The sequence below is a fragment of the Tripterygium wilfordii genome, chromosome 8 (assembly GCF_013401445.1).
Source record: "Tripterygium wilfordii isolate XIE 37 chromosome 8, ASM1340144v1, whole genome shotgun sequence".
NCBI lineage: Eukaryota > Viridiplantae > Streptophyta > Magnoliopsida > Celastrales > Celastraceae > Tripterygium > Tripterygium wilfordii.
Genome location: NC_052239.1, coordinates 5,365,441 through 5,392,553, shown reverse-complemented (window position 1 = coordinate 5,392,553; position 27,113 = coordinate 5,365,441). Strand labels below are relative to the sequence as shown.

Below are 27,113 nucleotides of genomic sequence, written 5' to 3'. Positions count from 1 at the left end.
CGATTTGAGACTGCAAAGCAAATATGGGATTTGTTACAAAAGCGATATACAACTATTGGGCTCTCTCATCGTTATCAATTAACATGTAATCTACAACAACTAAAACAAGATCCAGGGCAATCTATCAATGACTTTCTCTCTTAGATGCAATCCATATAAGATCAACTCCAACTCTCTGAACCAGCTTGGAAGGATCCTACAGATGCTATTCTATATGCTGATCATTGTGATCAATTGAGACTAATTCAGTTTCTCATGGCTCTTACTGATGCCTTCGAATCTGTACGTGCCTCTCTTCTTCAATGTATTCCATTGCCCACCTTAGAATCTGCTGTCTCTCAATTGCTTTCAGAAGAAACTTGGATCATTTCTTTTAAGGTTCATCATACTGAAGTTGTTCTTGCCACTCATTCTTATAAAGCTAGACAGTAATATTGTAGACCATTGTCATAAAAATGGTCACTCTATGCCTAATTGCCCAATGGTTGAATGCCGCTATTGTCACAAGAAGGGGCATATTCTACCAAATTGTCCCACTCGCCCTCCTTGGCCGAATCAATCCAGAAACACTTCGTTTAGTCTTACTTCCTCAGTCAATTCATCTCCTACAGCTGCTACTGCCACTACCGAGACTTCCTTTTCCACCATTTCTCTCAATGATTTAGAAGATATATTCAAACATATTATCTCTAAATCACAACCATCTACTGCTCTCTCGACAGTCTCAGGTACTTCTCTTTGGTATTTTGATTCAGGTTGTTGTAATCACATGTCTTCAGACTCTCGTATTTTTCTTTCTCAAATGCCCGATCAATCTGCTCCTACCATTCAAACTGCGAATGGTTCATATTTGCATATTAATTCTCGTGGTCATATTTCTAGTCCCTCACTAAGTCTATCAGATGTTTACCATATTCCTAAACTCTCTTTGAATCTGATTTCCGTTGGACAACTATGTGATCTTGGTTTAATAGTTTCTTTTTCTCCAACTGGCTGTGTTGTGCAGGATCCTTAGACGAGGAAGGTGCTTGGGATAGTGCGTAGAGTTGGCCTCATATTCAAGCTTGAGTCTCTTCACATTCCTTTCCCTTTGTCTACATCTGTGGTTGCAACTGCTACTTCTACTCCCTGTAACACTTTAAACTTATGGCACTTACGTCTTGGTCATGTATCTCTTAATAAGTTGCGTTCTCTTGTTTCCAACGGGTGTTTAGGTTCTATTCAGGATAATTCTTTTCAGTGTGTTTCATGTCATCTTGGCAAACAACCTGCTTTATCTTTTACTTCAAATGATTATAATTCTGCCAATTGTTTTGATCTTATTAATTCCGATATATGGGAACCATCTCCCAACACAAATATGGGAGGCTCAAGATATTTTGTTGTGTTTGTCGATGATCATTCACGTTACACCTGGTTGTACTTAATGAAAAATTGTTCCGAACTTTCTGCTATTTATATTTCATTTGCACAAATGGTACATACTCAATTTGCCAAAATTATCAAAAATTTTGTATCGATAATGCTATGGAATATAAAGATAGAACCCATCTCCAATTTCTTAATCACCAAGGTACTATTGTCCAACGTTCTTGTTCCGACACTTCACAATTGAATGGTCGTGCCAAACGTAAACATCATCATATTCTTGATTTTGTCCCCGCCATGCTTCTCTCCTCTTTTTGTTCAGAGCGTTTTTGGGGTGAAGCAGCTCTCACTGCTGTCTCCACCATCAATCGTCTTCCATCTCAGATTCTTCACAATAAAACTCCATATGAAAAGTTATTTGGCACTTTACCTGCATACAAATCGCTTAAGGTATTTGGTTGTGCTTGTTTCGTTCTTCTCCAGTCTCATGAACATAGCAAATTGCAATCATGAGCATGTCTTTGCTGTTTTCTAGGCTATGGAATTGAACACAAGGGATATCGATGTTGGGATCCTATATTTGAACGTCTTCAGATTTCTCGCCATGTAGTCTTTTGGGAAAATATTATGCTTTCTTCTTTATTCAAATTCTCTTCCCAGCCTAGTTCTTTATTTTTCACAGATCCCAGTGTTGATCTTCTTCTAGATATTGTTGACTCTATAATACCCCGTTTCAAAATAAAAATAAATAAAATATAGAATATAATAAAATGAATAAATTGGATTTGGTTATAAAAAGAATAAATTGTAGGGTAAAAAGAATTGTTGGGAGGGCTTAAAGAATATTTGAATTAAAATTAGGGTCAAATAAGTAAAAGAATTAAAAGTAATGAATTAAAAAGAATAAATAATGATATAAAAAAAAAGATTAAAGTGGGTGAAGGTCGCGTGCATATTACGACAAAAGGGAAGCCACCCTTTTGCACTCCACCACCTCCGGTCAGCCACTTCTGGCGGCATTCTGGTGACTTTTCCGGCCAGTAAAGGTGCTCCAAGTTTGAAACCTACAAACACACTTCATTTACTTAAAGAAAGGAGAAAGATTAAGGAAAATCTTTGGTTCTAGGGTTAGGAGTTAAATGGGTTTTGGGGTTTTGATTCTTTGAGAGTTTACTTTGTTCAATAACTCAAAATTAGATTCTAATCTTTTTAAATTTCTAGGTTCAAGAGAGGTTTTTGAATAAATTCAAGAGAAGCCTTTGTTATCTTGATTTGGTGGAATTACCAAGCTCCAAGGTAAGGGTTATCGACTCAAATTGCTTTAATTAAGGATGAGTTGGGATGAAAAATAATATTGTGATATGATTTTAATTGTTTAACCTTAGAATTAAGGTAGAATAAGAATTTAGTGGAAATGAGGATATTGTGGAGTATGGAATGTGGGATTTAAATGGGTTGATGAATATGGGAACTAAGTGGAGTTTATTTCATTAAATAGGTTTGTGAATTGGCGTGGAGTGTACGTTGCTTGTTGGTGAGAATTTCGAGCCCACTTCGAGGTAGGGATTTTTCCCCTTCTCTTCGTTATTTTCAATCTTCAAAAAAAGACAAGTCTTGAATGTTATTTCGATTGATTCGGTAAGCTCCTTTGGACCATTCTTTGCTTGTTCCAAAGAAAGGTCGTAGCCCAATTCGTATTCATATCATTTTTTTTACTTAAAAGTTTATTCTTGTTATGCATTATAACCCATGAAATGCTCGGTCATAAATCGGGCACTATGTAATCTTCATGCATCATGATGAATGGATATTGTAATTATATTTGTTGCGTGAACGACATGAATTGTAGGAATTCCATTAGATGCATGGTGTGTCCCGAGGATGGACCCGGGGCTCACGTTAGGTGTTGGATGATTTGGGCACATGCATGGATGATGGTTAGGAGCCTTGTGATGGTCCTAGGCCAGAGGATTCCCGTAGCCGAATTTGTCACTACACGCTGGCTAGTATGTGATGCTAGGCCAGGCTTGGCAGGCTGAGATATCACCGTGGGGTCAGCGGTGAGTGGTTGCGACCACATGTGTGCCAACCTTCTCTCTAGCGGTTTGAGATTGACAGATATGTGATTGTGGTATGGAGGATATGGAGGTTCGGTTGGGTTGATTGGGTGCATTAGCTTTGCACTGCTACTGTTGCATTGATGATTCGTTATAAATTTCCAGCCATACTATTGTTTTTATGTTCTATTATTTATCCCTACTAAGCCTTCAGCTCACCCTATCTACTTTCCCTTCTCACAAGTGAGATAAGATCTAGTGCACAGGCTGCGGATCAGTAAGAGGACGCGGGACGGAGGTGGCTTGGACTTTTGTGTTTATTTGACACATGTGTGTGTATATTTAAATGTTTGGCGTGATGTTGGCATGTTTTAGTTGTTTAAGTACGTTGATGTACTATGGTTATGGTTGGATTGATCTATGGTGTTGTTTTGTTGGTCGGGAGTGGTGGCCCGTGACCACTATTTGGTTGATGATGATGATGGGCTATGTGTCTGATGGTGGACCTACGGGTCGGTTGATTTTGATGGTATTAGACGTGTTTTTCTTTGTGTGTGATCTGTTTACAGGTTGGTTTCCCCAATTTATGGGGAGATGCTGTCGAAATTTTTGGAAAAAATTTATGTTAATTTGGGATGTAACACGTGAGATGCACGTGGTTGTGTTTGGTGTGTTGGTTGTGATGTCTTTGTCCTTATCTTCACGCTCCACGGAACGGGGGGTGACAGACTCAACTCCTTCAGCTGAGCTTGTTCCTGCTAGCATCACTACGCCACCTACCTTCGACCCTCCCGTGTCTGATAATTCTATAACCGATGAGTTACCTCCTTCTCTTCCTCCACATCGTTCCACTCGTACTAAAGAACTTCCTACTCATTTGCGTGATTATCATTGTTTTTCCATAATTGCTACTTTACATGAACCTTCCACTTATAAAGAAGCTAGTACTAATCCTCTTTGGCATCAAGCAATGTCAGATGAATTGTAGGCTCTTGACAATACCCATAAATGGGATTTGGTGGACTTACCTTCTGGAAAATACCAATTGGTAGTAAGTGGGTATTCAAGTTTAAAACCACCTCAGATGGTTCTACGGAGCAATATAAAGCTCGTCTGTTGTCACTCATGGGTACACACAAGAATATGGTATAGATTATGAGGAGACTTTTTCTCTTGTTGCTCGTCTTACATCTATCCGAAGTTTGCTTGCTGTCACAGCTAATGAATGTTAAGAACGCCTTCTTAAATGGGGATCTTAAGGAGGAAGTCTACATGAAACCACCTCCAGGGTATGTACATCCACCACATAAAGTCCGTCGTTTGCGGCTGGCACTATATGGTCTGAAACAAGCACCCCGTGCATGGTTTGCAAAATTCAACTCCACCATATTGCAGCTTGGTTTTTCCTCTAGTCCCTATGATTCAGCCTTATTTATTCAAAGAACTAACTCTAGAACTATATTTCTCCTTCTATATGTTGATGATATGATTATCACAGGCGATGATACAACGAGAATTTCTGAAATCAGGAAATCTCTTAGCCAATCTTTTGAGATGAAGGATCTTAGTCTCCTTAGTTATTTCTTGGGTCTTGAAATCTCATCTGACTATTATCTTTCACAGGCCAAGTATGCTTCTGATCTGTTGGCTCGTGCAAGGATCACAAATAATAAGACAACTACTACACCTCTTGATCCTCTTATACGTCTCATATTATCAAATGGACCTTTATTGCATGATGCTACTCTATATCGGAAGCTTGTGAGAAGTTTGATTTATCTAACTACACTCGCCCTGATATTGCCTATGTTGTGCATCTCGTAAGACAGTTTATGTCAGCACCACACTCTAATCACTTTGCAATTGTTCTTCACATTCTTCGGTATGTTAAGGATACACTATTCTATGGTCTGCATTTTTCGTCTCAGTCTTCCACAACATTACAGGCTTACTCCGATGCGGACTGGGTGGTGATCTTATTGATCGACACTCCACAATGTGATAATGTTTCTTCCTCGGCACCTCTCTTATTTCTTAGCGAAGTAAGAAGCAGACTCTTTCCTCACGCTCCAGCACTGAATTAGAGTACCGTGCTCTTGCTGATACAACTGTCGAACTTCTATGGCCCTATTGGTTATTGGGTGACATAGGTGTTCCTTAGACTTCTCCGACAGTTATACATTGTGATAATGCAAATGCTATGAAAATTACGTATAATGATGTCTTTGTGCGACAACATCTTGTTCGTGGTGTCCTTTGTCTTCAATCCGTTACCTCAGCTGAACAACTACAGATATCTTCACGAAGGCTCCTCCAACACATCTACTTCATAAATTAGTTTCCAAACTCAAGCTGGCTTCTGTCGTACTTGAGTTTGAGGGGGATATTGTGATTATTATTAGAATATGTTAATAGCTTAAGTTTAGGAGTTGTTACGATGACAGCTTGCTCTTGGAAGATAATTACCCTATTACTTGATTATAGGAATTAGTAATATCTTGTTTCTATACTTAACTACATATCTCTTGTATAAAGATGTACTATGACGATATTACAGTCTACACAGAAATTATTCAAGTATCTTCAGTCTTCTATGTATTCTAACATTAAGAGCATATGCAGTATTGTTGAGACCGATATTGAAATATTATTTTCTTCTGCAGGGTTCTGTGCCATTCTTTATGGGGCTATTTCTTATTTTTGTTCATTCGTTAGTGTCTGCTACCACATATTCACTCAAGCTACACATTTTACTATGCTACTTAATAAGATCTTTATTGACAGTGCAAATAAAGTTACTGCAAGGAATTCCGACACATACATATGACACCACAATACCCGACTTTGTTGTTTGCCAACTATCATTGCGCTACTACCTTCTAGTCACTAACTATCACGATCCAGATAGGGCACGTGATCGGCGCATGACCTCAATAAACCCGAAAGCTCACTAAGGCCAATCAAGTCTTAGAGTCGATAACAGACCACTCAAAAACGAATAAGAAATTATAATTTACATGAGGTTGATAACTCCCAAAATAACATGATCAGGGCCTATTGGTCATACATACCAGAATTCCTAACTATGTTAGAGCATAGCTTCTAAATACAGAGTTTAGTTAAGATATAAACAAAACAAAAGATAGAAAACACCCATCCGAACAACTGGCAGGACCTCCAAGCAGTGAATATAACACTACACAGCTGAGGACGGTCCGAGATCTAGCGGATCAACACTATCCCAAAAAAAAATATCAACAATGAAAGCCTGAGTCATAAGACTCATTGAATGAATAGTGACCTAAACAATACAAAAGGGACAAGTAACACAAGCAGATCAAAGGTACAATAATCTAGGAGAAATCATATAAGTCTCAGGATCGGATGGGAGGACCATCATACAAAATTAGAACATACATCGTATCATACAGAGTCGGACACTCTCACAATCCCATTAGAACAGATCACCACGTGTTGGCCTACACAGATCATACAGAGTCGTTAAATTTGTTGGATTGTTTGTGAAACGGCAATTGATGAACCCGAAGCTGATAGACTCAACTTAATCATATACAACACCAAAACTCTGATTCACCACCGATGTTGAAATTCTTATGTCTTAAGCTCCTCTTGTCTTTCAAAAATCATCCAAGCTCCTTGCCAATCTTGGTGATCCTTGGCTATCTTGACAGCTTTGAGAACTAATTGAGTGGCTTCCACAAACTTACTTAGCAACTTGAAAGAAGAAGAAAGTAGTTCAAAGTTTCTTCTCTCAAGATGCTCTCGGCTTGCAAGGAAAAAGGGATGCAAAGTGAGTATTCTTCGTATCCCTTACCTTTCTCTTTGCTGTCTCTTAATTGCTTCTAGACTTCTCTCCAAAACCTTCTAATCTCAATTGGTGTGTGGGTGCTTGGGAAGCCAAACCCAATTTTATTTAGTTATATTTTTTTTACTTAATATAATTTCATTTCATTTCAATTACATTTTTGTTCATTTCCTTTTTGACAGTTGGTACGACCATTATATCCTCAAGTTTTCAGAATTTACAAGTCTGCCATTCGCATATTTATGGTTTTGTCATTTAAGTCCTTTTTGGATCGGGTATTATATTTTTCCCCCTCAAAAGAAATTTTGTCCTCGAAATTTAGCTTCTGACTGTCCCCAAGTGTCAATTAATTTCAGATACTTGGCATACGAACACACTTACTACACCATATCAATTAACAGTCCAAACACAAACATTTTATGGCAACATATAGTGAGCGGAGAAGGGTGTCCAAGTAACAAGGAATATATTAGGTCGCATTCATACGTTAATGTATTTTTTTTCCCGGTAGCTTGTCAACATGATCTCGACCATTTTGCAAATTCTATCTATGAATATATATACGGAAGATTACTTTCAACATCACATGAAGAACCTGAAACTTTTAAAATCACATGACCTTTCTTCGAAGGCATTCCAAGCAAGGTTCAATTTATGATCCAGAAATTGTAAGGTCCCAGCCAATGGAAAAAAAACAATAAGATTTATTTAAGCATGAGTAGAGGAAGAGGAAGAAGAAGAAGAAGTAGAGGAAGAAGAAGGATCTGAAGCAAAGCAATTTCAATTTACTTCAGTGAGTGTAAACAGCAACAATGGTTGCTTTTGTATAGATCAATTCAAATGTAATGGTCATACAATTGATGTGACCAATTGAATAAAAGGAAAAACAAAAGCTTAATACAAAAATAATAAAGTGAAACGGTCAGTGTATATAGAACTCATATGAAACGCAACATTTCAATTAAACTAGCCAAAGACCAAACACTGGTAGAAATCCTTCGCCTTCGCATCAAAAACTGTAAACCTAGCCACGCGAATGAAGTAACCATGCTGAGTTTCATCACCCCCCCCCAAACTAAGGAGGGTTGAGAAACCATGCTGAGTTTGCGGATTAAGTGCTAAATGCGATTGATCGATAGAGGCTTCGTAAGGAGATCACCAGGTTGCTTAGAGGTATGAAGATGGTTTAATTTGATAATGTCTTCCTCCACTTTCTCTCTGGTATAGTGTAAGTCCAATTTATATGCTTTGTGCACTCATGAAACACTGAATTAGCAGCTATATATATAGTTGCTTGATTATCACAATAGAGCTGCATATGTTGTATGTGTTGCATTTGAAGTTCTTTGAATAAGTGATGAATCCAAGTCATCTCATTGACAGCAGAAGCCATGGCTCTATGTTCCGTTTCTACTGATGACCGTGAAACAATCTTATGTTTCTTGGATTTCCAGGAGACCAAGGCTTCACCTATGGTGATGCAATACCCTGTGACTGACCTACGACTATCCAGGTAGGTAGCCCAGTCTGAATCACAGTAACCTCTGACCTATAGATTGTTAGTGATAGAATAAAACATGATATGCCCTAGAGTACCTTTTATGTATCTTAGTATATGATGAGCAGCATCCATATGTGTTTCAGTATGATGATGCATAAATTGACTTAAAGTATTGATAGCAAATGTTATATTAGGTCTTCTTATGGTTAAATACATTAGACTACCTACTAAACTTCTGTATCTTAGAGGATCTTCAAGAGCAGTGCCTTGATTAGTAGATAATTTAGCATTAGTATCAATAGGGGAATTAATAGGTTTAGAATCAGTGAAACCAGTGTCCTGGAGTAAATCAACAACATATTTTTATTGTCCAACTGTGAGGTCATTGTTCTGGTAATGCAGTTCTATTCCTGAAAAATATTTTAGTGAACCTAAACAACTGCCTTACTTTGGATAAAACCAAAGTCTAATAAGCTTTCTTACATTTGATAAAACCAAAGTCTAATAAGCTTTCTTACATTTGACATTCCATTATCTTGAAGCCTATTTCAGTCCATATATGGACCTTTTATGTTTGCAAACTTCCCTGTTTTCTTGTTTGGGAAATTCTGGAGGAAGTCTCATATATATGTCTTCCTCCAACTCACCATTCAAAAAAGCATTGTGCACATCTAGGTGATATATAGGCCATTTGTTGAATGTAGCTAATGCCAAAAAATTCTAACAGTGGTAATTTTCACCACTGGAGCAAATGTTTCATTATAGTCAAAGCCCTCACTTTGACTGTAATCTTGAGCTACCAATTTTGCTTTATATATTTTTATTGCACAATTAGATTGATATTTGATTTTATATATCCATTTGCATCCTATGGGTTTTCTATTAAGAGGTAAGGTCACTAACTCCCATGTGTTGTTATCTTTAAGAGCTTTTAATTCTGCATCCATAGCTTGAACCCAATTACTGTTCTGTATGGCATCTTTGTATTTAGTGGGTTCCTTTTGTTTCATTATGGCATAGATGTAATGTCGATGGGAACCAGTGGGTAACTGTTTAGCTATGGGAGGAACATCAGCAGAAGCTAAGTTGCAATCATAATTATCAAGGTTTACCTACAACGTTGTAGGTAAATCATGGCTTGATGTAGAAGGTAAATCCTTGTTTATGTGATGTGGAGAAGTGTCTGACATTTTATATGTTGGATTTGAAAGGAAATTCTGATTCCTTGAAGTGCACATCTCTAGAAATGAAAACTTCTTGAGTTTCAATATTTAGGAGTCTGTATCCTTTAGTACCTTAGGCAGAAATTTAGAACTAGGATGTCTATTGGCTATGCAAAGGCAACCAAAGGTTCTAAGGTTACTGTAATCAATTTCTTTGTTATAGAGTATCTGAAGAGGGGACATTTTGTCTAAGACTGTAGTTGGGAGTCTATTAATCAGATATACTGTTGTTTGAATGCAATAAGACCATAATTCTTCTCCTAAACCAGCTTGAATTTTAAGTGTTCTAGCTACATTCAGTAGATGTTGGTGTTTTCTCTCTACTATACCATTTTTTTGAGGGGTATAGAGATATGTTTTCTGATGAACAATACCTTCTTTCATATAGAAGTCTGTTAAGAAAAATTCTTTATCATTGTCTGTTCTAATAGTTTTAAGAGTTTTATTGAATTGAGTTTTGACAAAATTAACAAAACCTATGATGTATTTTTTGGTTTCTTCCTTAGTGTGCATGAGATAAACCCAAACCATTCTAGAATAATCATCTACAATGGTTAAGAAATATTCGTAACCACCTAAGGAAGTTATGGAATCTGGTCCCCAAATGTTCATATGCACTAAATCAAAACAAGTAGTAGACTGAGTAGTGCTCATAGTGAAGGACTTTCTTTTCATTTTGCCAAAAAAAAAAAATCATTACAATCATAAACATGTCCTTGAAAAACTTTAGGTCAAAGTTTAGATACACTAATAGAAGGATGACCCAATCGCGTGTGCCAAAGTCTATCACTAGTAGCTAGATTAATACTACTAAGAACAAAAGTAGGCTTCTCTGCGAATCTTCTAAACTCATACAAGCCTTTATGGGTCGTACCCATTCCAATTTTCTTCAGGGTGACTACTTCATGCAGTCACATTTGTTCTTAGAAAAAATTCAGTGCCCTTGTTATTCATATATTCTATGAAGTGTTGGTACTGGTCATGATTCAGCTCTATATTCTGGCTGTTAGCAGGTTTCTGTTCATTGTTTCCTAAAACTTGATTAGTAGAGTAAGGCTTTCTTGATGTATTTTCTTTTTTCTTGGAGGATAGCCAAAAAGCTTGAAGCACTTTTCAGTATTGTGTGTGTCTTTATTGCAGTGATTGCAATAGAAACCCTCTGATAGAGTCGCGCCCATACACGCTCAGCACCCAAGGCCCAACCGACACCCACCCATATGGGCTGGCTGTACCCAAGGCCTCCCAGCCCATACTAGAAAACCTTGAGTACTAAGGGAGGCCCATACCTTCCCCCTATAAACAACACCTTAGCTCCCACATCTTACGATGTGGGACAATCCTATCAAGACCCTCCCCTTCAAGACCAATGCCCACGTTGGTCGAGCACCATGGCCGGCCACTCTATAGGTGCGGACCCAAGTTGAAGGCACAACAAGATCGTAGGCTTCGATACCATTGATACCAATGATAGAGTGAGCTAAACAACACTCAATAACACACAAACTGAAGATAATAAAGGAGCTTGTATTGATTCACAACTAGGAAAACAGAGAGACAAAATACAAGATAACCTAGCCTTTCGAGGAGCCAGGACCCTCCCAGTAAAACCCAAATCTTTTACAAAATAGAATATCCTGCAAATACTGCTCCACTACTTACATAAAGGAACTTGCTAACTAACAAAAACTAGACCAAAAGGATTATGACAGTTGGTTCACTCAAGCCTTGCCACGTGCTTCCATTCCAGCCTTGCCACGACCTACTGCTTTCCGTGCATACTTCTTGCTAATAACAGGTCTATCAATACTCCCCCCTAAAAGAGAAACCTTGTCCTCAAGGTTGAAGGAGGGAAATTGATTCTTGATCAACTCTGACAATTCCCAAGTGCTCTCACAATATGGGCAGTCCTTCCACCTGATGAGAACTCCATTCTGGCCAGTGAGTAAAGTGCGAACTTGTTTAACAGCTTCTGGAATAAGAGACAATTCAAGATCAGCACCAAGAGAAGCGGGCAAGGGTTGGCTAATAGTTCCCTGCGACAGCACCTGTTTTAATTGTGATACATGAAAGACAGGATGGATAGACGTGTGTGGAGGCAAGTCTAAACGATAGGCTACCTCTCCAATCTTCTCCAAGATAGTAAATGGTCCATAGAAACGCGGGCTGAGTTTATGATAAGGATGCCTTGCCAAAGATCGAAATTTATAGGGCCGCAGCTTCAAAAATACCTGGTCACCTGGGGTAAAAGACAACTCTCGCCGTTTACCATCAACATACTGCTTCATGCGGTTCTGTGCAGTAGCTAAATTCAATTTGAGTTGTTCCAACATAGTATCATGGTCTTGTAATAACAAGTTAACCTCCTCTACCATGGATGGCTCACCAGAGAACTTAAGAAGTGTTGGAGGGGGTCGGCCATACAGGGCCTGGAAAGGGGACATCCCCGTAAAACGATGAAATGTAGTGTTATACCAAAATTCAGCCCAAGGTATCCGTTTAGTCCACTGTCGAGGGTGGCCACTTGTGAAATGATGTAAATACTCCTCCAAACATCGGTTTACAACTTCGGACTGTCCATCAGTCTCTGGGTGGTAGGCATTACTCATCTTCAAAGTGGTGCCGGACATGTGAAAAAGGGATGTCCGGAATTGACTAACAAAAACTCTATCTCGGTCGGATACAATAGAGAGAGGGAATCCATGTAGCCGAACCACTTCTTTAAGAAATAAAGAGGCCACTTCCTTTGCTGAAAAAGGATGCCCCAGTAGTAAAAAGTGGGCATACTTAGTTAAGCGATCCACCACCACTAAGACGGTATCAAACCCTTGAACCCATGGCAGCCCCCCCCCCACAAAATCCATGGTGAGATCCTCCCAGGAAGCCTTGGGAATAGGTAAAGGTTGGAGGAGCCCTTGGGGACTAAGTGTTGAGTACTTATGCCTTTGGCATACATCGCATTGAGCCACAAAATTCTTCACATCAACGTTCATACCCTGCCAATATAAGACATGTGAAAGTCGTTTCAGAGTTCGCAAGTAGCCAGAATGTCCACCTTGTGGAGTGGAATGGAACTCCTTCAACAAAGCTTGGATTCCAGTTGAATCTCTTGGTAAAACCAATCTGCCATGGTGTAAAAGGCACCCACCCTTCCAGGAATAAGGGTAATGACTACTGGGATCAAGCATTAAAGATTGAATGATCTCTTTCAAGGTTTGGTCTCGCATCACCTCCTCTTGGAAATCAACCAAAGCTGGACAAGTAGTGACAGTCAAAGCATTCAACTAAACCGTGCCCTCAGCTATAGGATTTTGACAAGAGTTAGAAAAATTCACAGCATGAAACTCTTCTTTGCGCGATAAAGCATCAGCTACGTGATTTCCACTTCCCGGCCTATATCGAATTTCAAAATCGAAACCAATTAACTTGGTTATCCATTTTTGCTGCCCTTCATGCACAAGACGTTGATCCAACAAAAATTTAAGACTACTCTGATCAGTACGCACAATAAATCGCCTCCCCAAAAGGTAATGTCTCCATTTAAGAGTGGCCAGCACAATTGCCATTAGCTCCCTTTCATAAACAGATTTTGCTCTAGCTCAGGAAGATAGAGATTGGCTAAAATAAGCTAAAGGATGCCCCTCCTGCATGAGAACAACCCCCACACCTGTCCCTGAAGCATCCGTCTCAACCACAAAAATTTTAGAAAAATCTGGTAGTGCTAAAACTGGGACGTTGACCATCGCGTTTTTTAGTGCTTCAAATGCAGCCTGTGCCGAGGAATGTTGTTGAAGAACCTCAAATGTGCTTCTCAGATGCTGAATATGAGAGTCAAAGCATTTGCTAAAATAAGAATGTCATAAAAAAAAACAAGAATAAACTTACGCAAATATGGCTTGAATATCTCATTCATGAGAGATTGGAATGTGGATGGTGCATTTGTCAGCCCGAAGTGCATAATGAGGAACTCATAATGTCCCTCATGCGTACGGAAGGCTGTTTTTTCTGTGTCCTCCGGACGAACTCAAATTTGGTGATAACCGGCTTTCAAATCCAGCTTGGAAAAGATGGTGGCACCTTGAAGCTCATCTAGGAGCTCATCAATAATGGGAATTGGAAATTTATCTGGGATTGTAAGCTTATTCAATGCGCGATAGTCCACGCACATGCGCCAACCTCCATCTTTTTTCTTAACCAACAACACCGGGCTAGAATATGGACTAACACTTGGTTTGATTAAACCTGCTGCCAGCATTTCTTTTACTAAGTTTTGAATTTCGGTTTTCTGGTAATGCAGGTAGCGATATGGGCGAATGTTGGGGGGATTTGCTCCTTCCTGCAAATGAATGGCATGGTCGTGAGACCGTGTGATGGGTAGGCCAGGTTTTGGAGTAAACACTAAAGCAAATTCCTGCACTAAACTTTGCAACTCGTTAGACAAAGCAGCTGGTAGTTCCTCAGCATGGCATTTCAAATGCTGTTGTTCTTGAAGTTGGCACGCCCCAAACTCAATCAAAAAGCCCGTACTCTCATGCTTCAACAACTTCAGCATAGATTTGAGAGAAACTAATGTCTTTGACAATGTAGGGTCCCCTTGCCATACTACTCTCTTCCCTGCCAGATTGAATCTCATTGTAAGTGTTTGATAATTCGATGAAATCTCCCCCAAGGATTGAAGCCAAGCAATGCCCAAGACCAAATCAACACTCCCCAAATCCAAGACATGAAAAAGTTCCTGCAATTGAACACCCTGAATAAGCAATGAAACATCACGACAAATCCCTACACCTTTCACACACACCCCATTGCCAACTTGGACTGCAAATTTTCTCCGAATATCAACTGGAATTCCCAATCTGCTCACCACTTCTAAAGAAATAAAGTTGTACGATGCACCGCTATCAACAAGGACTATGACTTCTCGACCAGCCAACAATCCCCTGACTTTGAGCGTACTGTTATGGGGTGAGAAACCAATAATGGAATTCATGGATAGGGCAAGGTAGCTCTCCTCATTCGTCGCTGGCTCTTGTAAATCAACAGTGGGTTCTGACAAAGTAGTGGTTTGGCTAGGATCACCTTCTTCCGATTCATCTGCCACAAGGAGAATCTGAAGAGATTTGTTTTTACAACGATGACCAGGGTTGTACTTTTCTTCACAATGGAAACACAAACCCTTCTCACGCCGCCATTGAACTTCTTTCTCGGATAGGCGACGATATGGGTCTCGTTTAGGAGCAGAAGAGGGTTGGGTTGGTGCTTTGAGGTCATGAAAGGTTGATTTGGAATCGGAAGGTATGCGATTCAGCTTGAAAGAGCGATTTAGGTTGCTAGAAGATTGGACAGGACGATTTGCAGATGGTGAAGGGACTCGTGATAGGGACAGTGTTTGTTGGGTTCTAAGGAAAGCATCGTTACATTCATCTACTCTCTGGGCCATTTCCATCAAGCTCGACAAGGTTGTGGGTGGGTGCAGCCGTATTTCAGCCCTAATGTGCTAAAAAAGCCCATTCATGAATGTTCCAGCGAGCATCTCTTCGGTGACGTCTGGCAGAGGAGCGGAGAGTTGTTCAAATCGTTCTCTAAACTCAGCAAGCCAGATAGCCACCAAGTTCTCGTGGTCACTACCCACCTGTGAGCTCTGAAAACGATGGAGGAGAGCTGATTTGAAAGCAGCCCATGTAGAGATAGGGGAACGGATCTCAATCCACTGAAACCAGCCAAGGGCTTTGCCCTCCAAACAGACTACCGCTGCAGCAAGTTTATCTTCATCTGCCATATGATTCACAGAGAAGTAGCGCTCTGCACGAAACAGCCACCCAGATGGGTCCTCGCCTGAAAAAATCGGTAACTCCAATCGCCTTTTATGGTTATCTTCGTCAAAAGAAGAGCGTCGTTCAATATGTGGTAAATCATCAGGAGCACGTGAAGACGCACCTTCCGTCGGCACCTTTCCCTTATCTATGGTGCGCACCTGTAACATATCCTTCATCTCTGCCATATATAACTCCAACGTCTCCATGTCTGATTTGAGACTACCCACAGTGTTCCTTAGTTCACCAACGTCTTTCTTAAGATCCTCGGTGCGACCCTCCATGCGAGATTTGACCATAGCAAGGAACCTACCTCTGATACCAATTGATAGAGTCGTGCCCATACACGCTCAGCACCCAAGGCCCAACCGACACCCACCCACCCACCCACATGGGTCGGCTGTACCCAAGGCCTCCCAACCCATACTAGAAAACCTTAGGTACTAAGGGAGGCCCATACCTCCCCCTATAAACAACACCTTAGCTCCCACATCTTACGATGTGGGACAATCCTATCACCCTCCTTTTTGACATGCTTAGAATCTCTTCTTGGTTTAAAAGGAAAATGGGGTTGGTTAGGTCTTTGGTTTGGCTTAGGAAAAGAATTAGCTGGATGGTTGTTAGGCTTGTTGAAAGCCATAGCTAATGGGATTTCTGAAACCTCCTAACCATTCTGAGAGATATTTTGTTTCCTTTGCCCTTGTGAGACCAAATTGAAAGCCTTTTCCACATCTGGCAGTGGACTCATGAGCAATATCTAACTACTCACATGGCTGGAGCAGTCATTTAAGCTGAACATCTGGCAGACAAAAACATATGATGCTTAAGGTAGACCAAAAGGCTAATGAGAGACAGTGATGCACGAAGCCGAAGACTGGACATTTATATACTAACGGTTATGTCCAAAAGAGACAGCCAACTTCCTCAACTGCTACAAACTTCCTCAACTGCTGCGTAACTACACAAGACAAGTATAAAAGAGAAACAGTCGGCAATGGAAAAGGGGAATCTGATTTAGGAAGAGATCTTGAGTCTATATTCTGGCTAGTAGATCTGATATTTAGTTTATACTCTTTGTAATAATCACCAAATAATAAGATGACTCACACTTTAGCACCGTGGACCTAGGCTCAAAGTCAAACCACGTAAATCTGTTTGTTCCTTCCCTAACTCTCTAAAGTCAAACACTTATCCAAGTACGTCATCTCAACCCAACGAAGGACATGCCACACAACATCCCAGTCTCAGTTCTCCTTTACCAGGTTTTGTACCACAGACTGGGTCCTTACTAGCATTGACTTCAGTTCAGTTCCTGAGATCAACGACGCAATCAATGGCTCCCTTATTCCCCTTAGCAACATCAGACTTTCCCTTCAATCGACGGGCAGACGAATGTGACTCTTACACCACCAAGGTTGGTAACCCAGCAGAACATGGACAAGAGGTTGGATGAAATAGCCATCGATGCTTTTCGCATAGCACTTCTACCTGGAAGCAAGTTATATGGAAAACTGACCAGGTATTCATGTAAGACCTTCCAAGAAGTACAGGCAAGAGCAAGCGTCTAGATTAAATGGGAAGAAGACAAAGGATGACTTCCAAACCCACCGCAACCAAAAAAAGTTGAACAAAAGCAACTGATCACGGACCCTTCACGATATTACTGCAAAGATCCGAAGCCTATGGATCTAACAAAGAAGCCACGATTTCCCTAATATAATCTGGTAATACCCCCTGAAGAAGTGTTTTCGGTATTGAAAACAATATGAGACATTGTCCGATGGCTAGAGAAACTCCGTAAACCAGTCGATAGAAGAGATGCGTCCAAATGGTGTAGCTTCCATAATGATCATGGGCGCACGACTAAGATTGCATCGTTCTCAGGAAAGAAGTGAACGAACTGCTAAAGAAAGGGTACCTGTGGGATTTACTGACTAACAAGGGAAAGGCGACGATGGTGTAGGTTGAAAAACAAGAAGAACTTGGACCACCCCCACCAGAGACGACAGTTCATGTGATAATCGATGGATATGAGATTAGTGGAATAACACACTTGGCTGCAAGGAAGCATGAAAAACAGATGACAAATTCTGGAGTTTGGACAGAAAAGCCGATGGTGCATACAACAGGGCAGGTCATCAGTTTCACGGATGATGAATCAATCTGGTTGCTCAATCCGCATGATAATGCTCTTGTGATCACCTTGCATATTGCCAATTGCGAAGTCAAGCGGATCATGGTTGATGATGGAAGTTCAACGAACCTGCTATTTATGACCACTCTTCGAGCAATGGGATTGATAGAGGCCGACATAACTAGGGGGCCCAATCCCTCTCATTGGCTTCAGTGGCGAACAACAGCTTATGATTGGTTCGATTCCACTACAAGTCTATGTAGGAGGAGTAAATCTTCAAGTCCATTTAAATGTGTTGGATTGCCAGTTGACCGACACCAAAGTGTGTGTGTACTTACCCCAAGTGTAGGGTATCGTCAAGTAATAAACCGGTGAGTCCGGTATCGATCCACGAGGAAGCAATGCAAATTTGAAGTGAATGATATGCAAATGACTAGCTAACACTAATAAACACAATGAATATCAAATAAAAGCAAGTAAAAGAAATGGGCCGAATGACTCGGTAGCATGAGCGATTTTGTAATCAAAGTAAGCACAAATTGGATTTAAAACAATTAAATAAAAACCTAGTCTCTAATCCGTCCCGGTGGTTACTCGGTTCTCATACTCAAGGTATCATTGCAAACACACACAACCATACACAATGCATTGTGTGATACTATCAATCATGCATATGCAAAGAGAATTGGGATATAAGACTTCAATTCATACATGTAGGCCATCGGGTCTCTTAATCTACGATGAACGCAAAGGGATAAGCACCTAATATTATGGATTAATGTTCCCCCTTGGGGCTCGGCTTGGCTAACACCCTAGTTTCACACTCAAAGATCAATTAACCATAACTCTCCCATGCACATTCCTAAATTAACCCAAAACCCCATCATCAATACACATAATTAATAGCTATGCAATGGAAAACTCAATTAATTAAGGAAATCATGCAATGGATTTAACAATTCTCAATCTAACACATTAGATGCAATCCCTAGACTAGACAATCCAAGAATACAATCAAATATGTCATTCTCATATATCCAATCACACAACTATCACGAAATTAAAAGAGAAGGATCGAAACTACGACCCTTTGAGCATACCTTGAGTAATCGAAACCTTGCATCCACCTTTCGGGATTAGAAACTAGAGAAGAGAACTACCCACTCATGATTGTTGCAATAAACATCCAATCTATTGTCATCTAAATCAGAGTTTATACAAAATCAAGAGAAAGCACCAAAAAACAACAAAGAAAACTTAGAGAGAGAAACTAGATCTACACTACTCCTATGGTGGCTTCATGTTGGAGAAGTGAATGAATAATTATGGAAGCCAACCAAATCTTAGGGTTTTCTTCTCTTTTTACAATAGAAAATACCTAACTACCCTTATAAAATCGTTTCCCATTGGTTACATACATGATTTACCCCTAATGCCCTTGAAATTTCAGTGCAGAAAATTACAGATTCGCCGTAGGTGTCCGGACGGGTGTCCGGACGCTTCATGCCTCCAACTTTGTCTGAACAAGGTCTGATTCCAAGCTCTTGTGATTTCCACCATTGGATCTTTTTCCATCTTCAAATCTCGACCTTCAATTACATGTGCAAATCTTGGCCATTGAATGAATAGATCATTAAATCTCAACCTTGCAATATGTAGCCGTTGCACTTGCATTATTTTCCAAGTCTAGCTTTGCAAGATTTGAGTTGTCATGTGCACTTGCAGCCATCTTTGACCATTTGATTAAACTTGCACCAAATCTTGACCTTGGTATCTCCAACAATTTTGTCATCTTTGACCATTTGATCAAACTTGCACCAAATCTTGGCATTGGTATCTCCAACAATTTCCTTTTAAATGTGTAGCAACTTGCAGCCATCTTTGACTCCAAAAATCAAGTAAGATCTTCTTTTAAGTCAAAAATTGCAAGCAAGAATGTTGTCTTATGCACAACCATTGGATTCACCTTTAAATGATCATCTTAACCCTTCAAGTCTTGTTGTAATCTAATCCATTCATAATTCAAAACAATTCAATCTCGGCCATAGATTAATGTATCGTTGGAGCTTGTAGTCTTCAAGAACATCTTCATAATCTAAGTCCCGACACCTCACAACAAAAAGTGCCCAAAAAGTGCTCCAACTTGCCTAATTCAGTCATTTAAGCCCGATTTCCTGCAGAACCAACGGGAAACATGTATAAGGGTAAAATTACTTTATTTAAACACAAATGAATTACTATAAGCACTAGAACCTCCTAATTAGATAGTATTAGGACCTCAAAATAGAGGTCCGGTCACACCCCCCAACTTAGACGTTGCTAGTCCCTAGCAATGCAAACACTTCTAAAAATAAAATCCTAACTCACTGACGTAGGCATCACGGTTGCATTTAGCGCATGCAACAAGCCTTTAAACCCCTAGGTCACCCTAGTGGACGAGTTGTAGTCTCGTGAGGGCTTATCAGAGCGATACCCACAAACACTTACCAAGGGATCCACTATTACTTTGAAAGCACCATAAATTATTCTTAAGTTCTCACATGCAAGAAATAGAGCTAATCCCCCAATTCCCCCGCTAGTCGAAAACATGCAAAATCTTTAGACAACCAATCTCAATCCCCTCAAAGATGACTAAGAACATTTTATAATATGTAAAATATATGTGCAATCAAGCAAGACAACTCAACACATTCACACAAGTAAAACCTTGTTACGGAACCTTTTGGTGTTCATAAATCCTCAATCCCAAATGTACACAAAAATATAAAAACATTGTGCTAAGTAAATGACTTACACAATTGGATTAAATGTATGTGTATATAAAAGATAATTTGGATGGGCATAGCTTTGAGAAAGAAATCACCTACAAGAGCAATTAATGCATCCGCCAACTCGCTTGCTTACCTTGAATCAAATTCATCAAAAGGTTAAATGGTTTGCAATGTGGCTAAGGGACAAGGTAGGAAGAATTTGGAACTAGGTAACAAGTTGCAAGGTTAAGTTCAAACATGTGAGCTAAATTCTCATTTTGTCACCCCTTCCATTGTACCACAAATTCAAACACTTCTCATCCTTTACACACAAAGGATTAACTTTATTGCATACACCCTTTTTCTTTTTTTTCTTTTTTTTTTTGAATATAACATCATTTATACAACAACCCTCATAATTTTTTTTCTCATAATAAGGAGGGGTAATATCACTACCGATTTATTTTTCAAGCTCCTACTCAACCTTGCAACCAAAGATGGGAAATAGAAAATAGCTCACACAAGGCATGTAAGTGAAATCAAGAGGCTTAAAGAAATTTGGGGCTTATAATCACTCACAAATGAATAGGCTAAGCTCAAATCTCTCAACCTAGTGAATCCTTCAATCCTAAGTTCATAAGCAAGTGGCAAATACAAAAATCACACTTCTCAGTAATCAAATATAGTATTTGCAAAGCTATTGAAGAACACGCGCTAAGATGTCAAATGAATATCAATGAAGAGAATCACCCAAAACCCAATGTATATCAATGAAGAATGGCTCAAAGGAATGAGAAGGGTAAAAAGGTAATTTTTCAGACAAAAGGATCCAAAAACGCAGTCATACAAATGCTTCAATGCCAAGATGTCTGCTCAACTACACAATTCTATATCAAACTAGGTCTCAATCATTCCAAGAGAAATTGATTATAGTCATCCCACTCAATCACATGCATTGATTTAGCAAAAGAAACCAAGGAACCTACTCTACACTTACACGTGTGAACAAGAATAAGAAATTAACAGTCAAATTGGTAGTGAATCCCCAAAAGCACCTACCCGTCCCCTCCTAAAGTCCATCTAGCATGTATGAACAACAAAGCACAACACAGTAGGATAGAGGGTAGGAAATCATACCATACTCTTCAAAAGTGATCAGAATCATGAGAAACGAAGCATATCCTGAAAAAGTTAATACCAACTGCACTATCCAAGCATGACACAACAAGAAATTTTTTATTTTTTATTTTTTTTAAATTTTTGATATTCACAAAGCACACCAAAATAAAGCAAATTTCACAATGAATTCACAATTCCCTCACCCCCCAACTTAAATGAGATATTGTCCCCAATGTCAAGAATGGAAAACAAGGCAAGAACAAATTGTGAAATGCATTGTGAACATACAAAAACACACCAAAATTAAAGGGTAAACAAAAATCAAAACATAACACACAACCATGTCACAATTCTCACCCCCCAACTTGAATAAGTGCTCAAGGAGCAAAAATTGTGAAATGGATTTTGAGTATACGAGACACACAAAAATAAAAGTGATCTCTAAACCAATCCTAAACATATATGTACAAAAGTGGATCAACCATAACACAAAAGAGGGGTGGGATCCTTGAGATCCCAAGAACATCCTCAAAATCACTACTCCCACTTTGAGGAACATGACGAACCACACATGATTCGGTCCCCTTTTCCCCAAACTCACCTAAAAAGAATTGTAATCGTGGTTTGGGATGCCACACTTTTCTAATTTTGGTAAATATTTTATGTGTGACATGATGTTTAGAGGATTCTTTAAATCCACTTGCAAAAGGTAACGTTGTCAATTCTTGAGGATGCACTTGGTATGCACCGACTTTGATTGGGAAAGCCTCTAATGCTCCTAAATGAAGGGGCAAATGTTCTACACTATAAATAGTCAAGAACTTCAAAACTTTTTTCATAATATCTCCCTCAATCAAAAGTCGACTACCTTTCTTAATCAAAACTAGCACACCCTCAAATGAATTCTTTGCAAGTGTCATCTCTAATTTATCCTCAACATGAGAGTGAATATAAAGCTTAGGGATGTACTCAATTGCCCTCCCACGGTCTAACTCATTCCCTTTTGGTCTCACTTTGTTCTCCTCTTTCTCTTCATTTCTCTTCTCTTCGCTCTTTTCCTCAACCTTTTCAATTGGATAATTGTCCTTGTCTCGACATGATCTATCTCCAACTATAACATTTTTCACCTCACCACCCACTTCTTCCACTAATTTCTCATCCTCACTTACCTTAGGAGTCATGGTATTGTCAATTACTATCCCACTCCTTGAGGTAATGATGGGTTGTTCTTGTTCTTGCACATTCAACCCCTCACTTGAAGTTTCGAATTGAAATTCTAATGTTTGAGTGATCTTTGTCAATTGGCTTCTTAAATCTTCCAAGGCTCTATTGGTTTGCTCACGAAATTCAAATCTCCTTTGATTAACCTCCAATTGAGCTTCCATGAATATTTGAAGCGTATCCTCAAGTGATCTCTCTTGGGGTGGGGTGCATGGTTGGTAAGATGGTGGAGCTATACATTGGTGTGAAGATTGTGCTTGCCTAAAAGGTTGGTACTCATGTGCATGAATGTAGTCAAAAGGAGGAGGTGCATGTAAATTTTGTCCGAAGGGAGCATATTGTGGCACTTGTGGCATTTGATAATACATAGGTGGGTAGACATTTTGTGGGGCAAATTGCGCCGCATTGTCTTGTTGAAATGGTTGAGGTGCATTTTGCAAAGCATGCTCAACTTGAACATTTTGCAAATTTTGGGCATTGTCAATTTGGACATCTTGCCCTTGCACCGGATTCATCAACTCATCAATATTCACATGTTGCAAAAGACGACGCAATGCATCAAGATTCATATCACCCCCACATACACTCCCCGCATCACTCACATTTATATCACCACCTATCCCATCTCTATTAGACCCATGCCCACTAACATTATCTCTAGGTTGAGACATGATGGCAAGGAACAATAGCAAGTAACACACAAAAGTAGCAATCAACCACGTCAAGTAACACAAGATTTTTTTTTTTTTTTTTTCAATTAATGAACAACCAAGAACAATATTAAGCAAGAACAAGAGCAAGGATAGGAATAGAGCAACAATCAACCTTAGGAACAATAACACACCAAGATGTAGCAAGTAGTGATAAAAATAAAAATGCACAAAGCTCTCTCAAACAACGTATCACTACCAAGCAGCAAACAAGGTGGCATCCATCGCCCACAGGAATCTAAGTTAGCCCCATCCGCCAAGTTCTCCTCACAAATTTTTTTTTTTTTTTTTTTCAGCAACTACACTAAATCGACTACACTACAAAGCAAGTAAAAGGGAGGAACGAAGTTACCCTTGAAGCGTGACCGTGCTCCTTCCTTATTTGATGGTGTTTAATAGCATAAAGCTAGCATCTACAAGCCACCCAGCTCCGTCTTTGACACTCGCTTCCCCGGCAACGGCGCCAAAAACTTGACCGACACCAAAGTGTGTGTGTACTTACCCCAAGTGTAGGGTATCGTCAAGTAATAAACCGGTGAGTCCGGTATCGATCCACGAGGAAGCAATGCAAATTTGAAGTGAATGATATGCAAATGACTAGCTAACACTAATAAACACAATGAATATCAAATAAAAGCAAGTAAAAGAAATGGGCCGAATGACTCGGTAGCATGAGCGATTTTGTAATCAAAGTAAGCACAAATTGGATTTAAAACAATTAAATAAAAACCTAGTCTCTAATCCGTCCCGGTGGTTACTCGGTTCTCATACTCAAGGTATCATTGCAAACACACACAACCATACACAATGCATTGTGTGATACTATCAATCATGCATATGCAAAGAGAATTGGGATATAAGACTTCAATTCATACATGTAGGCCATCGGGTCTCTTAATCTACGATGAACGCAAAGGGATAAGCACCTAATATTATGGATTAATGTTCCCCCTTGGGGCTCGGCTTGGCTAACACCCTAGTTTCACACTCAAAGATCAATTAACCATAACTCTCCCATGCACATTCCTAAATTAACCCAAAACCCCATCATCAATACACATAATTAATAGCTATGCAATGGAAAACTCAATTAATTAAGGAAATCATGCAATGGATTTAACAATTCTCAATCTAACACATTAGATGCAATCCCTAGACTAGACAATCCAAGAATACAATCAAATATGTCATTCTCATATATCCAATCACACAACTATCACGAAATTAAAAGAGAAGGATCGAAACTACGACCCTTTGAGCATACCTTGAGTAATCGAAACCTTGCATCCACCTTTCGGGATTAGAAACTAGAGAAGAGAACTACCCACTCATGATTGTTGCAATAAACATCCAATCTATTGTCATCTAAATCAGAGTTTATACAAAATCAAGAGAAAGCACCAAAAAACAACAAAGAAAACTTAGAGAGAGAAACTAGATCTACACTACTCCTATGGTGGCTTCATGTTGGAGAAGTGAATGAATAATCATGGAAGCCAACCAAATCTTAGGGTTTTCTTCTCTTTTTACAATAGAAAATACCTAACTACCCTTATAAAATCGTTTCCCATTGGTTACATACATGATTTACCCCTAATGCCCTTGAAATTTCGGTGCAGAAAATTACAGATTCGCCGTAGGTGTCCGGACGAGTGTCCGGACGCTTCATGCCTCCAACTTTGTCTGAACAAGGTCTGATTCCAAGCTCTTGTGATTTCCACCATTGGATCTTTTTCCATCTTCAAATCTCGACCTTCAATTACATGTGCAAATCTTGGCCATTGAATGAATAGATCATTAAATCTCAACCTTGCAATATGTAGCCGTTGCACTTGCATTATTTTCCAAGTCTAGCTTTGCAAGATTTGAGTTGTCATGTGCACTTGCAGCCATCTTTGACCATTTGATTAAACTTGCACCAAATCTTGACCTTGGTATCTCCAACAATTTTGTCATCTTTGACCATTTGATCAAACTTGCACCAAATCTTGGCATTGGTATCTCCAACAATTTCCTTTTAAATGTGTAGCAACTTGCAGCCATCTTTGACTCCAAAAATCAAGTAAGATCTTCTTTTAAGTCAAAAATTGCAAGCAAGAATGTTGTCTTATGCACAACCATTGGATTCACCTTTAAATGATCATCTTAACCCTTCAAGTCTTGTTGTAATCTAATCCATTCATAATTCAAAACAATTCAATCTCGGCCATAGATTAATGTATCGTTGGAGCTTGTAGTCTTCAAGAACATCTTCATAATCTAAGTCCCGACACCTCACAACAAAAAGTGCCCAAAAAGTGCTCCAACTTGCCTAATTCAGTCATTTAAGCCCGATTTCCTGCAGAACCAACGGGAAACATGTATAAGGGTAAAATTACTTTATTTAAACACAAATGAATTACTATAAGCACTAGAACCTCCTAATTAGATAGTATTAGGACCTCAAAATAGAGGTCCGGTCACCAGTCGTCTTACAATGCAATACTTGGAACACCATGGATCCACGCAATGAGGGTAGTGCCATCCATTTATCATCAGGTCATTCGCTTCCAGACCAAGGATGGGGTGCAAGAAAACTATGGAGATTAGCTCCAAGCGAGAAATTGCTATGAACAAGCCTTGAAAGGGAAGGCCAAGTCATTATAGCAATTACAACAGCGACCGGTTCTAAGCAATCAATAAGAGTCGACCAAGAAAGAATTGGAAGAAGTACTTATTCATCCTGACTATCCCGAATAGAAGGTTCAAATTGGAGCATACCTAGACCCACATCTTCATGATAAATTGATTCATTTCCTAAGGGAACACAAGTATACCTTCGCCTGGTCACATGCTGACATGGTAGGAATCAACCCGGAGATCATTACACATCAATTACAAGTGGATCCAGACTTCCCACCAGTAAGACAAAAGAGACAAAGGTTCGCTCTAGAAAGAAACAAAGTGATCAACAACGAAGTATAGAAGTTGATAGACATCGGCTTCATACGTGAAGTCCAGTACCCAGACTGGCTAGCAAACGTGGTATTGGTGAGGAACAAGAATGGGAAATGGCGAGTCTGCGTTGATTTCATAGATTTGAATAAAGCTTACCATGAAGATTCATTCCCACTTCCTCATATCGACATTTTGGTAGATGCTACGGTGGGACATAAGTTGCTAAGCTTCGTGGACACATTCTCTAGATATAACCAAAGCCTGATGCAACCAAAAGATCAAGAAAAGACGGCATTTATAACCAAATGGGGAACTTACTGCTACAAGGTAATGTCTTTCGGACTTAAAAATGCAGGAGCAACTTATCAACATCTTGTCAACCGTATGTTTGCAAGCTTTCTTGGAAAGACGATGGAAGTTTATATTGATGAGATGCTGGTGAAGACATTAAAGGCCA

The 27,113-nt window shown here is 39.4% G+C and overlaps 1 long non-coding RNA gene across 1 annotated transcript; it reads left to right on the top strand.

Annotated features, from left to right (window-relative positions):
- Positions 1-8,230: 8,230 nt before the first annotated feature.
- On the top strand, positions 8,231-10,277 carry LOC120003721. The gene is made up of 2 exons (XR_005469364.1): positions 8,231-8,424; positions 8,638-10,277. It is a non-coding gene; the product is annotated as an uncharacterized LOC120003721 (long non-coding RNA).
- The last annotated feature ends 16,836 nt before the right edge of the window (positions 10,278-27,113 follow it).